At 43.1% G+C, this 12,602-nt stretch overlaps 1 protein-coding gene across 1 annotated transcript in view; it reads left to right on the top strand.

The window, feature by feature from the left end:
• The window catches only part of LOC149205700 (CBBY-like protein), a 327,551-nt gene that overhangs the window by 254,629 nt on the left and 60,320 nt on the right, over nt 1-12,602 (top strand). The window lies entirely within an intron of this gene.

Genomic DNA, 12,602 nt, shown 5'->3' with positions numbered 1-12,602 from the left:
AAAATTTTGGAAGTTTTACCAGCTAACTTTTCAGAAAATAATTGCATATCTAAAATGGCTTTAAAAATTTAAATGATCACAAAAAATATTCGGCCTTGTGGAAAAAATCGAAGTTTACAAAGAAATTGAAGTTTGAAAATCTGTTATATTTGGTATGTTTCTGCTATGGCCATGTCTACAACTTCAGGATTATACAGTTTCTCAAAATTGCATATTCATAGTTTTAAATTGACATATTATATGCTTGATTTGGGTCTTGTTAGCACCTGAAATTACACCTTGTAATCTTCATACCAATATTGGTGCCAACTTTGACATTTACCCTTATGTCCATTAGGTGGTAGTAGTTAGAGTTCTATAGACAATTCATCAGTTCACTCAGCTATGTCAGTTGAAGATCATGTGTACTTGTATTCATGGTGATTTTCAATTTACTATTTTGAGGAAGATGCTTGCACACTTTTCATGCCAAATTTAGTTTTACAAACTTGATTTAGGTACATGACAGGTTATATGGGGTTTTTACAAGTGCATGTGGAGTTTGTTGTCAGTTTGTAGACATGCATGTTATTTTGACAATGTAAATCCTATTTTTTGGTTTCCCTTATGATGCAGTTAAGATGGATTTTGTAATGTTCCTGTTGACCCTGCCGCCTACACCAACCTACAAGTCAGTGAGAAAAGCCTTCAACCCCACATGGTGTGGTTGGTGGCAGGAAACTCAGAGAAGGGGCTGTCACACTAAATGCCTTCTCTCTCCATTTAAGCTATCTCCTAGGTTAGCTAAGGGGGGTGGTCCCTAATGAAAAGTTAAATTAAAAAGAGATGTGAGTTTCTAGGAAAATTATTAGAGTTAAATAGATTATTTCTTTAAGATTTATAAGCAAAAACTGATATGAGTAATAACCATCATAAGATAAGCATGAAATACATAAACAACCAGTGTCTTCCAAGTATTTGCTCTTTAAGAAATGAAATTGTATTTTGTTTAAAACAAAAGTAGAATGCTTCAAAAATTGAAAGCAAAGCAATCCTGAAATGGAGACAAAGATGACATGAAAGAGTCAAAATGATAATCTACAATTAGCGTACAAGAACTAGATCAAGACATGCAAGTAGAACTCCATACTTGTCTAGTTAAAACAATGCTCTAGGAAGCAAATAAAACCCTTGAAAGCACAAGATATTGATCAAGACAAATATTTAATTTAAATTTATGTGATCTTAGTAGGCTAGAGGAAAGGAATCTCCCTCTATCAAAATCGTTTGATAAGATCCTTGAGGCAAACTGATTGGGTCCTTCTATTCTTGATCTTGGGAGATAGTTCGTCTATTGGAGAGCTACCCCACGCCCAAGTAAATCCTTCAACGAAATCTAAAGATCTCTACACACTTGGAAAAAGATGTCAGCAATCATAAGGGATTAGATTATACAATGGAGGAGAAAGCTAGAGATTTCACCAAAAATCTTCTAGTAATCCTCTTCTTAGAGTATTTATCTAACCCAAAACCCATACAAAATAGCTTGCATATGGTAATCCAAACAAGTGGCAAAATGATAACTAGCATAATCCAACATACATGTAGAATGTAAAGCACAACAATTGAAATAACATCACTTCAAGAAATAGAAGGAGAACACCAACACAATAGTACCCCAAAGTCTCTTTTATTATATGAAAGATGAATAGAAAATCCAGCAATCTCCGCAAGCCCAACAGCTCGTTCTATATGATACAAATGAGAGCTCAAGACTCGTATAAATAAGAAAATGGGAGATGATCCCAAGGAAAATTCCAATGACAAGTGGAGATGGATTGACAATCTCAATGTAAAAAATCAAATCACAAGTGGCAAGATGACTGACTATAGGTGGCAACCTTAACTCCTTGACTGTCCATCAAATATCTTCAAATCTGCTGTGTGTATTCCTTGTGAGGATCAGCGTACTTCTAACTTCTAACTTCTGGTGCATATTCCTTTGATTGCTGGCAAGTGTAGATGATCATAGGTGATAGGGGAGCAAACTCCCATCAAATTCTCCACAACGAAACTTATGTATGTGACACCTATCACAAGTGCCAACGCTGCTCCAACAAACTGTTGTGCGTAAATGTTGTAGCATTGATTTTTGACTGCCAACGTGCACCTAATTTGCCCATACGTGGACCTGTCTCCTTGATTGGCAGCATAAATATCTTCTTAAAAATCTCTTGTGTAATATCATGAACATAAAACTGCCTCTAATTGTTGCATACAAGCTGAACTGAACTGTTGTTGGCTGATTTGCGTGGAGCTGGAGTGTTGACACTTTGACTAGGTCAGCATGGATGCTTTAATTAACATGTGCATATTTCCCAACTTATGCGTACACAAGGAGTCATGTGGGGTCCCTCCAACTCCTTTTAACTTTTTCACCTTAGACTTTAATTAACATTTGATTTAAATTAAACCAAAGTCACTTCATTTGCTTGTACGTACTTCTCATGAGCTCAATGTGGGCCCCTTTGACTTTGACTTGAAACTTTTGACTTAAGTTGTGGCTTCATATGGTGGGGCCCACATAATTACCAAATCATCTTTGAATTTCATTAGGAACTGCCATGTCATTTGGTTGACTTTCTTTGACTTTGGAAAAATTTAGAATTTTTTCCAATTATTGATTTTTTCTCATTTTTTGCTACTGTCACTAGGAAAATCGTCTTTTGAGAGACTATAAGTCGCCTTTTGACCCTCAAAGTGGGTCCTAGGATAATGTTGGGCCTCTGAAGATGAATTTTGAGTAGTCACACGCCCCAGACATTTCCTAAGGCTGCTTATTTACACCATTACATAGAAAATAATTAAAAAATCTCGTTTTGCGGAAAAGTTTTAATTATTAAAAAATCCTACTTAGACCTAGCCAAATTCCACGAATTTTTTTGTGTGATCTAGTATGGTAATATACATCTACTCTAGACACTAAGATGTGTTAGGGGCTAAACCTTCAAACTATCACCCTGGCTTTGGGGTAAAAAGTGAGTGAAAAAACCCATAAAATTATCCGCCTCTGAAAAAGAAGGGATAATTAACTAGATTAAAAAAAACACTACAAAGTGTACTCGTTTTCTGATCGAGTCCCAACATCCTAGCCCTGTTACAGACTCAAAAACTCATCATTACTAGTATCACTTATTACAATTCCCCGTAGAGTGTGGAATCTAGGTACAAGAAAGATGATTAGAAGATAGAAGTAGAGTTAAAAAACTCTGTTGACTGATGATATCTGATGATACAAGTGTCCTTTGGATCATCCTTGGGCATGGAGTCTTCATATAATCATCAGGTGCCATACCCATTAATTATTTTAATTTCCTAAGTTTAGACTTAGGGACCCATTAAAATTAATTAATTATTTTAATAAGACCATCTTCGGGTGGAATTTCCCAAAACACTTTCTGGGTTCTTTGGAATACATGTGCCCAAGCCTCCCTGCAAAATTTGAGACTTAGAGCATATCTGATGCTACCAGAAATCAACACTCCCTCTTAGCGAGGAATGTGCTCTAGTAATGCCTCCCACTGAAGCATCACCCCGACTTCATAACATCGTCCTATGTGCTGCTGATGTCTGACATGTTGTCCACCAACTAATGTGGTTCTGCTACAATTGTTTTGTTGTTGACCCTACCACTATCAATATTGCATCCGTACTACAGCTCCGTCTGAATTTCTGTATTTGTGCTATTGCTGGCACTGCCATTGCCAACTGCTCCTGCACTACAAACTGTAGCTACTCCTGCAACAGCAACGGAAAAACATCCCAAATTACTGAACAAGTGTTAAGCATAGATGTATCTCGATGTTGAAGATCTGGCTGTTGCTAGTCCTACACTATCCCTCTAAATCCACTGCGTTGTTGTTGCTATTGCATTGTGCCTCCCTGCACTGTTGCAACTCTGCACTACGCTGCTCAAACTTGGCATTCTAGCCACTGCATCTGTCACTCCAATGCTCCTCTACACCAACTAACACTTAGTCCATCCTGCTACTACTGATCTAGGCTCCCGTAGCAAGGTATTGATCTGAGAGGTGGACTCCTCAAGGATCTTGCCCATCTACAGTCCTTCGAACTACAGACCTGTATCAACCCACCTCTCTCCTAGAGGTATCTCGGCTGTCATGGCAAACTCCTCCTCCTCGATCTTCGTGGGTGCAGCCTTTGGATCGTGCTTCTCATCTTTGTCCTTCTTCCTGAGAGGACATTGTGTTGCATAGTGACCCATTTCACCACACCTGAAGCATTTGATCTTCGAGACGTCCTCCTTCTGCCTCCGCTACTCTTGTTGCCCCTTGGATGCAAGGGTTGCATTCTCATTCTCATACTTAGTCTTCGACCCACTACTGTTGCTTCCATCAAGCTTACACTTGACTAGATCTCTCCTCAGCACTTCCTGCTTGAGCATTGCCCACATACTATCCCAATCTGGCAACGCTTCCCTGCGCAGGATGCTTTGGACAAACACTTGCCATTCTTCTGAGACTGAGTTTAGGGCCAGTCCCACCATCTCTGAACCTTGAGGTGTAGACCACACAGCTACTAACTCATCTCGGGTCTCCTGAAGCTTCGTGAGGAATAGGCTCCCCCTTCTGCATCTATGCCGATCTCAGTTTTTGCTCAAAGTACATCTTCCCCTGCTCGGAATATCCTTGATAGTAGATACAACGTTTCCAAGGCATCCCACATCTCCTTAGCGGTCCCTTTGCTAGCGATGTGACAAACCACGTGATCCTTTACTCCATCAAGGATCATCCTCTTGGCCTTTGCCATTTCTGCCTTATAATTCTTCAGTGGATCTACATCTGCAGGCTCATCCACCACGTTGTCAACATGGGTCGTGAGAGAATGCTCATCTAGAAGGAACGACATCTTTGCCTTCCAGATGACATAGTTGGATGCCCCATCCAACCTGTCTTGATCTCTCAGCCCACTGGTTGCCATCTCTGCCACGAAAATGTCGAACTACTCCTCTCTGTTGCTTACTGTTGTTGCTCAGCCAATAAGAAAATGGACTTCTTGGCGGGAAGTCTACTGAGGAAAAATTCCCCTTATAGTGTTCTTCTCTCTTTTCTCACGTCTTTCAGCCCAGCAATCTGCCTGCTGAAAAACAGTGTCCCACCAGCTCTTCCTTACGTTGAGGCTTTGCGTTGCTCCCTCTGGCACGACAAGATTTCGATTTGGAAGCCCTTCCTCTCTGTCGACTCACTCAGAGAGAGACGTTCCTCGAAAATTTAGCCCTCCTAACCTGGACTGCTCAATCCTTCTGGGGATTCGAACTACTGCCTCCTGCAGCTATTTGACCTCCTTCTCTGCTCAGTGTTGGGTTCTTTGGCACTACTCTTCTTGTTTCACCTGCACTGCTATGATACCATGTGAAAATTCCTAAACCGAAATCCTACTGTAGCAACTGATGATATTTCTCCTATTTGTTAGATTCCTTTAAACAAATTACTTGCAGTGTCCTACAGCAAATATCGAAATACATACACTGCAACCTACACCATTTAAAATAATATGCCGAAACAAGAAACTAAACAATAGAGAGATACAACACAAATGACACAATTGTTTTTGGACAAACGTCCCTGGAAAAACCCAATGTGGGAAAATCGATGCAACAGATCTGAGGGTTTTTATTATTAAGCACAATTTATTTCTAAATACAACCTCTGGATGCCTTACTGGTAATCTAGTACAAAGAATATCACTCAACAGAAGAAATTAGTGAGATTACCTCACTCTACACTGCAAGTCCCGACTGATTTGGCAATTGAACCAACGAGTCCCCGATTACTTCTGCACTGCCCCTATGCAGCCACTGCGTGGGCCTGCATCAAAGCCTCTAAGGCCTTGTGTCACCTCTTTGCTGGATCGATTTGCTCTCAGGAGCTGACTCCAGCCCTCCCGACTCAGAACGTCAAACCCCCAGCAAATCTCAAACTTTTGTGTGAAGGCTCCGCGTGAGCCCTTCCTTGCTCTGCATCACCCTCTCTGGGCACTGCGCTGCCTCCTCTGCGTGTATCTCTACCTCTCTACTAAGTATTCTTGGCTCTGGAGAAAATACTCAAGCCAAAACTCTCTCTGCCCCTCTCCGCGTGATCACTACGAAATCACTGCGTTGCTTTAGCTTCAACAATTCAATCTGGCTTATCAACCCTCTATGTGTTCCAAATGACCCTCAAGCCTCCTTGAATAATCTTCTCTTTGACATTCATTGGCCTAGATTAGAAGTTAATCAATGGCTAAGATCATTTCTGCTTGATCCTTGTCTTCTTCTAGAAGTTACACACATAGTTAGATTAATACCCATTGATTATTTTAATTTCCTAAGTTTAGACTTAGGGACCCATTAAAAATAATTAATTATTTTAATAAAACTGTCTCTGGGTGGAATTTCCCAAAACGCTTTCTGGGTTCTTTGGAATACATGTGCCCAAGCCTCCCTACAAAATTTGAGACTTAGAGCACATCCTCTTTGTTGCTTACTGTTGTTGCTCAGCCAATAAGAAAACGGACTTCTTGGCGGGAAGTCTACTGAGGAAAAACTCCCCTTACAGTGTTTCTTCTCTCTCTTCTGATGTCTTTCAACCTAGCAATTGGCTTGCTAAAAAATTGCATCCCACCCTACGTTGAGGCTCCTGCGCTGCTCCCTCGCACAGAAAGATTTCGATCTGGAAACCCTTCCTCTCTGTCAACTCACTCAGAGAGAGACTTTCCTCGAAAATTCAGCCCTCCTGGCTTGGAATGCGCAATCCCTCTGGGGATTCGAACTGCTGCCTCCTACAGCTATTTGACCTCCTTCTATGCTCAGTGTTGGGTTCTCTCGCATTGCTCTTCTTGTTTCACCTTCACTGCTCTGATACCATGTGAAAATTCCCAAACCGGAATCCTACTGCAACAATTGATGATATTTCTCCTATTTGTTAGATTCTTCTAAACAAATTACTTGTAGTGTCCTACGGCAAATATCAAAATACATACACTGCAGCCTACACCATTTAAAATAATATGCCAAAACAAGAAACTGAACAATAGAGATATACAACACAAATGACAGTTGTTTTTGGACAAATTCCCCCAGAAAAACCCAATGTGGGAAAGCCGGTGCAGTAGATGTGAGGGTTTTTATTATTAAGCAAAAGTCATTTCTGAATATAACCTTTGGATGCCTTACTAGCAACCCAATACAGAGAATATCACTCGGTAGAAGAAATTAGTGAGATTACCTCTCTCTACACTGCAAGTCTCGACTGATTTGGCAGTTGAACCAACGAGTCCCTAGCTACTTCTGCATTGCCCCTATGAAGTCACTACGTGGGCCTACGTCATAGCCTCTAAAGCCCTACGTCACCTCTTTGCTGGATCGACTTTCTCTCAAGAGCTGACTCCAGTCCTCCTGACTCAAAATGTCAAACCCCCAGCAAATCTTGGACTTTTGCGTGAAGAGTCTGTGCTATTCTGCATGATCCCTTCCTGGCTTTGCGTCACCCTCTCTAGGCACTGCACTGCCTCCTTTGCGTGTCTCTCTACCCCTCTCTGCGTGATCACCACGAAATCACTGCGCTGCTCTCTGGATCAACAATTCAATCTGACTGATCAACTCTCGGTGTGTCTTCCAAATGACCCTCAAGCCTCCTTAAATAATTTTTTTTTTGACATTCAACGACCCAGATTAAAAGCTAATCAATGGCTAAGATCATTTCCACTTGATCCTCGTTTTCTTCTAGAAGTTACACCCACAGTTAGATTAATAACCATTAATTATTTTAATTTCCTAAGTTTAGACTTAGGGACCCATTAAAAATAATCAATTATTTTAATAAAACTATCTCCTGGTGGAATTTCCCAAAACGCTTTATGGGTTCTTTGGAATACATGTGCCCAAGCCTCCCTGCAAAATTTGAGACTTAGAGCACATTTGATGTTACCATAAATCAACATCAGACCTTCAACAAGAAGACATTGAAGAACCGTTACCCCATCCCACGTATAGATGAGCTGATGGATGAGTTGAGAGGGGCTAAGTTCTTTTCGAAGATTGATATGCGGTCGGAATACCATCAGATCCGAGTGAGGGACCATGATTTCTGGAAAACAGCATTCAAGTGCCATTATGGGCACTTCGAGTTCTTGGTTATGCCCTTCAGGCTGACCAATGCACCAACTACCTTCCAATCATGCATGAACCACATGTTTCATGGGAAATTGAGGAAGTTTGTGCTAGTGTTCTTTGATGACATACGGATCTATAGTCGGATGTGGGAGGAGCACTTGCAGCACCTTGAGATAGTACTGCACATTCTAGAGGAGTAGCAGTTCTACGCTAAACTATCGAAGTGCGAGTTTGGGCTAACTGAGATGCTCTATCTAAAGCACATCATTAGGGTAGACGATGTGAGAGTACATGAGGAGAAGATCAGAGCTATCCGGGTTTGACCCGAGCCCCGGAATGTGACCGAGCTGGGGGTTTTGTGGGCATTTGCACTTATTATAGGAAGTTCATGAAGGGCTTCTCCCAACTAGTAGCACCCCTCACTGACTTGACGAAGAAAGGGGCATTCGAGTGGACCACTACAATGTAAGAGGCTTTTGAGAACCTCAAGGAGGTCATGAGTAGTTGTCTGGTGTTGGCAATTGCCAACTTCACTCAGCCTTTCGTGTTGAAGTGTGATGCATCAGGAGTGGGTGTGGGGGCCATGTTGATGCAGGGAGGGCACCCCATAGCTTTCGAGAGTCGGAAGCTATTGCCCCATGAGCTATTGTACTCCATATATGATAAAGAGATTTTGGCCATCATGCATGCGTTGGCTAAGTTCAGGCAGTATTTGGTGGGGAACAAGTTTAAAGTCAAGACAGATCACAATAGCCTCAGATTCTTCTTGGAGCAAAAACAGTTGCAGGAGAGGCAACAAAAGTGGGTGAGCAAGCTCCAAGCCTATGACTTTGACATTGAGTATGTCAAAGGGAAGCACAATGTGGTGGCTGATGCGTTGTCCAGGAGGCCAGCCACTCTTTCTCTGATGAGCATTGCCCTGGATTGGAGGGCACAGCTACTAGTGGAGTACTCCAAGGATCGGTTCGCATGTGAGGTCCTTGATGGGTTGGTGACAGATGACCGGTACAGGGTGATGAACGAGGTGATCTACTTTTGAGACCGGATTTACTTGGTACCCAACTCCCAACTAAGGGAGAAGATTCTACAGGCTGCCCACGACTCACCACTAGCAGGGCACCAGGGGTTCACGAAGACATACAGGGCCATTAGAGAGCGCTTTGCATGGAGGGGCCTCAAGGATGATGTTCTGAGGCATATCCGAGAGTGTGACACATGCCAACGGAACAAGGGTGAGCAGTCACACCCCGCAAGCCTATTGCAGACACTTCCCATTCCGGAGGGAAAATGGGAGAGCATATCGATGGATTTCATTACCGGGTTGCCCACAATACAAGGAAAAGATTGCATTTACATAGTGGTGAATCACCTGACGAAGTTTGTTTGTTTCTTCGCCATTTCAGTCTGGTACTCAACCTCACAGATGGCCGAATTGTTCTTCAGGGAGGTGTTTCGACTACATGGTCTCCCAAAGACCATTGTCATTGACCGGGACAGTCGGTTCATGGGTGGATTTTGGCAGGAGTTGTTTCGGTTGGTGGGTACTGAGCTCGCTCCAAGTACCAGTTATCACCCTCAGACAGACGGGCAGAAGGAGATAGTTAACAAGTGGCTGGAGGGCTACTTGCGTAACTATGTGACAGGATAGCAAAGAGCATGGATACGGTGGCTACACTTGGGTGAATACTGCTACAACACTACATACCACATGTCCATAGGTATGTCACCATTTTGAGCCTTGTATGGTTATGATGCATTGTCTTTCACTGACGTTATGTTTGGAGACAACAGGGCCCCAAGGGCCAAGGATTGGATATAGGAGAGCCAAGACATCTTGAGGGCTCTTAAAGACAACATGTAGATGGCCTAAAACCAGCAGAAGCTTTATGCATACAAGGGGCAGCGTTGAGAGGCAGTTCGAAGTAGGGGACTTGGTCTTCTTGAGGCTTATCCCATATTGGCAGTCTACACTCAAACAGAAGGGAGTCGAGAATGTAATATTCCTAATGGAAATATACAATGTTAAACAAAGCAAACATAGAAGAAACACATACAAAAATTTACAGCGCATTTAACAACTAGAAATCTCCATGAACTGTATCGATCTAAGCCATTTTATTAATAAATAAGAGGGTACAATGTGGTGCTAGAAAGAGTGCACCTAGGCTTGCTCAAGGCAAGTTTGCTAGGCCCAAATGAACAATAAGAAATCCCTCTCAAATTTTTTGCTGCTCTCTCCTGGCTCTGCGCTGAAACTACCCTGAAAATATGTTGCTCACTATAAAGAACTGTTGCTAGGGCCTCCTCGCATGCTCGGAAAATTCCGGGAAATTAACCCTGGGCTCTCCACTAATAACCCACGAAGGAATTGGCCGAATGTTGACCTTGGAATTTCAGCCCAATTTTCCCCTAGCTCCTTGAGCTATTGGCTAAGATGGTGCCCCTGTTTGACCCCTCAAATCTGCCCAAAAAATTATGCCAATTTAATCTTGGTCTCTCCTCAATAAACCCAAAAAGGGTTTGTCCTAGTTTTGACAGTCCAAAATTGACCCTTAAACGCTTGGCCCTCCATAAGTAAAAGATGTAACATGTAGCAAATGTTGCGTTTGCTGCTCCGCCAAAATGTTGGAAAAGCCCCCACAACACTTCCCCAAACTCCACCTCAAGTTTCAGCCCCTAACTCCCTTCACTCCACAACCTCCAAGTGTGCCTTCTCCAAGAGTTGCGCAGTCCCTGTACTATTTTTGCCAATTCTCTCCACAAACTCGCACTCCCTACTGCTGGTACGAACTGGTATAGGCAGGAATCCCTCCTTGCGCTGGCACTCGAAGTCCACTGAAGCAAGAGTTGAGATCTCCGCTCGAAGACACTCATGTGCTAAACATCACTACAGACTTGGCTTCAGCTCAAGTGTGCTATGTCAAAGACACAATTTCTAAATAGATGAATGAATGACCAAAATGAGTGCCTCTTGCTCTATTTATCAAAGAGCCTCCAAGATACCCATGTGGGCCTAGCTCGACTTTCCCCACCAACTTCGCTCCAATGAGAGTGTCTTCCACATGTGGGTCGTAATTCTCCATGGGGTGGCCCCACGCTCCACTAGAGCCGCAATATTTCCCTTCCTTCCTAATGTTTGGGCCCCCACTTAATCCCAAAATTCATGTGGGACCTCTGAACCCACATCTCCCAAGTGAAAACATGAAATAAGAGAAAATTGGGAAAGATTGATATTTCCCTTAGCAATATTGCTAAGTGGGAATATCACAATCCTCCCCGCCAAAATGTTTCTTGTCCTCAAGCAACTGCCAAACAATGCTCTCTCTAATTGTTGCTCCCCATTGTCACTGCAAAAATGTGCCAGGATCCCAGATGCGCCATTGATTTGTCCCTGACCTCTGCAATGTCCTGACATCAAATAATCCCTCAATACCAGGATCCCAAGCCTTCTTGTCCCACCTGAAGCTCCCCTCGTTCCACTCACTACCCTGCCCGGTATAAGTATCAAATGTCCCCTATATACCATCAATGAGTTGGGGATATGATAATATGGCACTATGCCCAACTCCTCATGAAGTTATCCTACCATGTAGGCCATCCCATGCACTCCAGGAGTATACTCTCGAAGATACCACCCAATCCCTGCAGAGATAGTGTCTCGCTCACGTGAGCTTCTCTTGATATCATCCTGCTGGCCCACCTGCCATGCTAATGAAGTCCCCCATGCCATCAGCGAGTCACCAAATCCCAATGGAAGATCTGAATGATCTTCCCCTGTAGAAATCAACTCATCCCCAAGGGTAGTTGTACTGCCAAGTCCTATGATGCCCAGATCCCACGCTAGTCTAAAAAGGGTGCCACTATGTTGTCATTGTGCAACTCTGATCATGACAATCTGCCCCTCATGCTCAAGTTGTATCCACCTCTCTTGGGACCTGATGGAAAAACATCTATGGAGTCCCAACGCATCTGGACCAAGCACCTCCATGATGTCACCTCCTACCCATCCAACACTCACCTTGATCTATAGCGACAACAAGGAAAACCAACCTTGCCATGCGATCAAGGCCTCAACACTCCCCCACATGTCAAACCAAGGGTGAGTTGGGTCATCCCCCGTCCTGATCCCACTCACCACGAAGCAGAGTGTCCAATCAACCAACCAAACCCCTGAATCCCACAGCCAGAACGACTATGGCATAGTCCTAACAGTTGATGGAACCAACCTACACCACATCTCAGGTCCCTGCGTGCAATCAATATATGAACTCCATACATCACGAACCAATTTAGTGCATGCAACACAGCCCTGCGCTGACCATACCACACAGTGTGATATGTCATCTTGCCTCCTAAAAGTGCTCCCCAATGCCACTTGGAGTCTAAACATCCGCCGTAAGCAAGGTGCATCAACCGCTGTAGATGCTCCAGAGACACCTCGAAATGTCTC

Source organism: Pinus tabuliformis, chromosome 1_2 (assembly GCF_031772625.1).
Source record: "Pinus tabuliformis cultivar Carrire ecotype Pingquan chromosome 1_2, CPIR1, whole genome shotgun sequence".
In the NCBI taxonomy this organism is placed as follows: domain Eukaryota; kingdom Viridiplantae; phylum Streptophyta; class Pinopsida; order Pinales; family Pinaceae; genus Pinus; species Pinus tabuliformis.
This window is presented reverse-complemented; position numbering and strand designations above follow the sequence as displayed.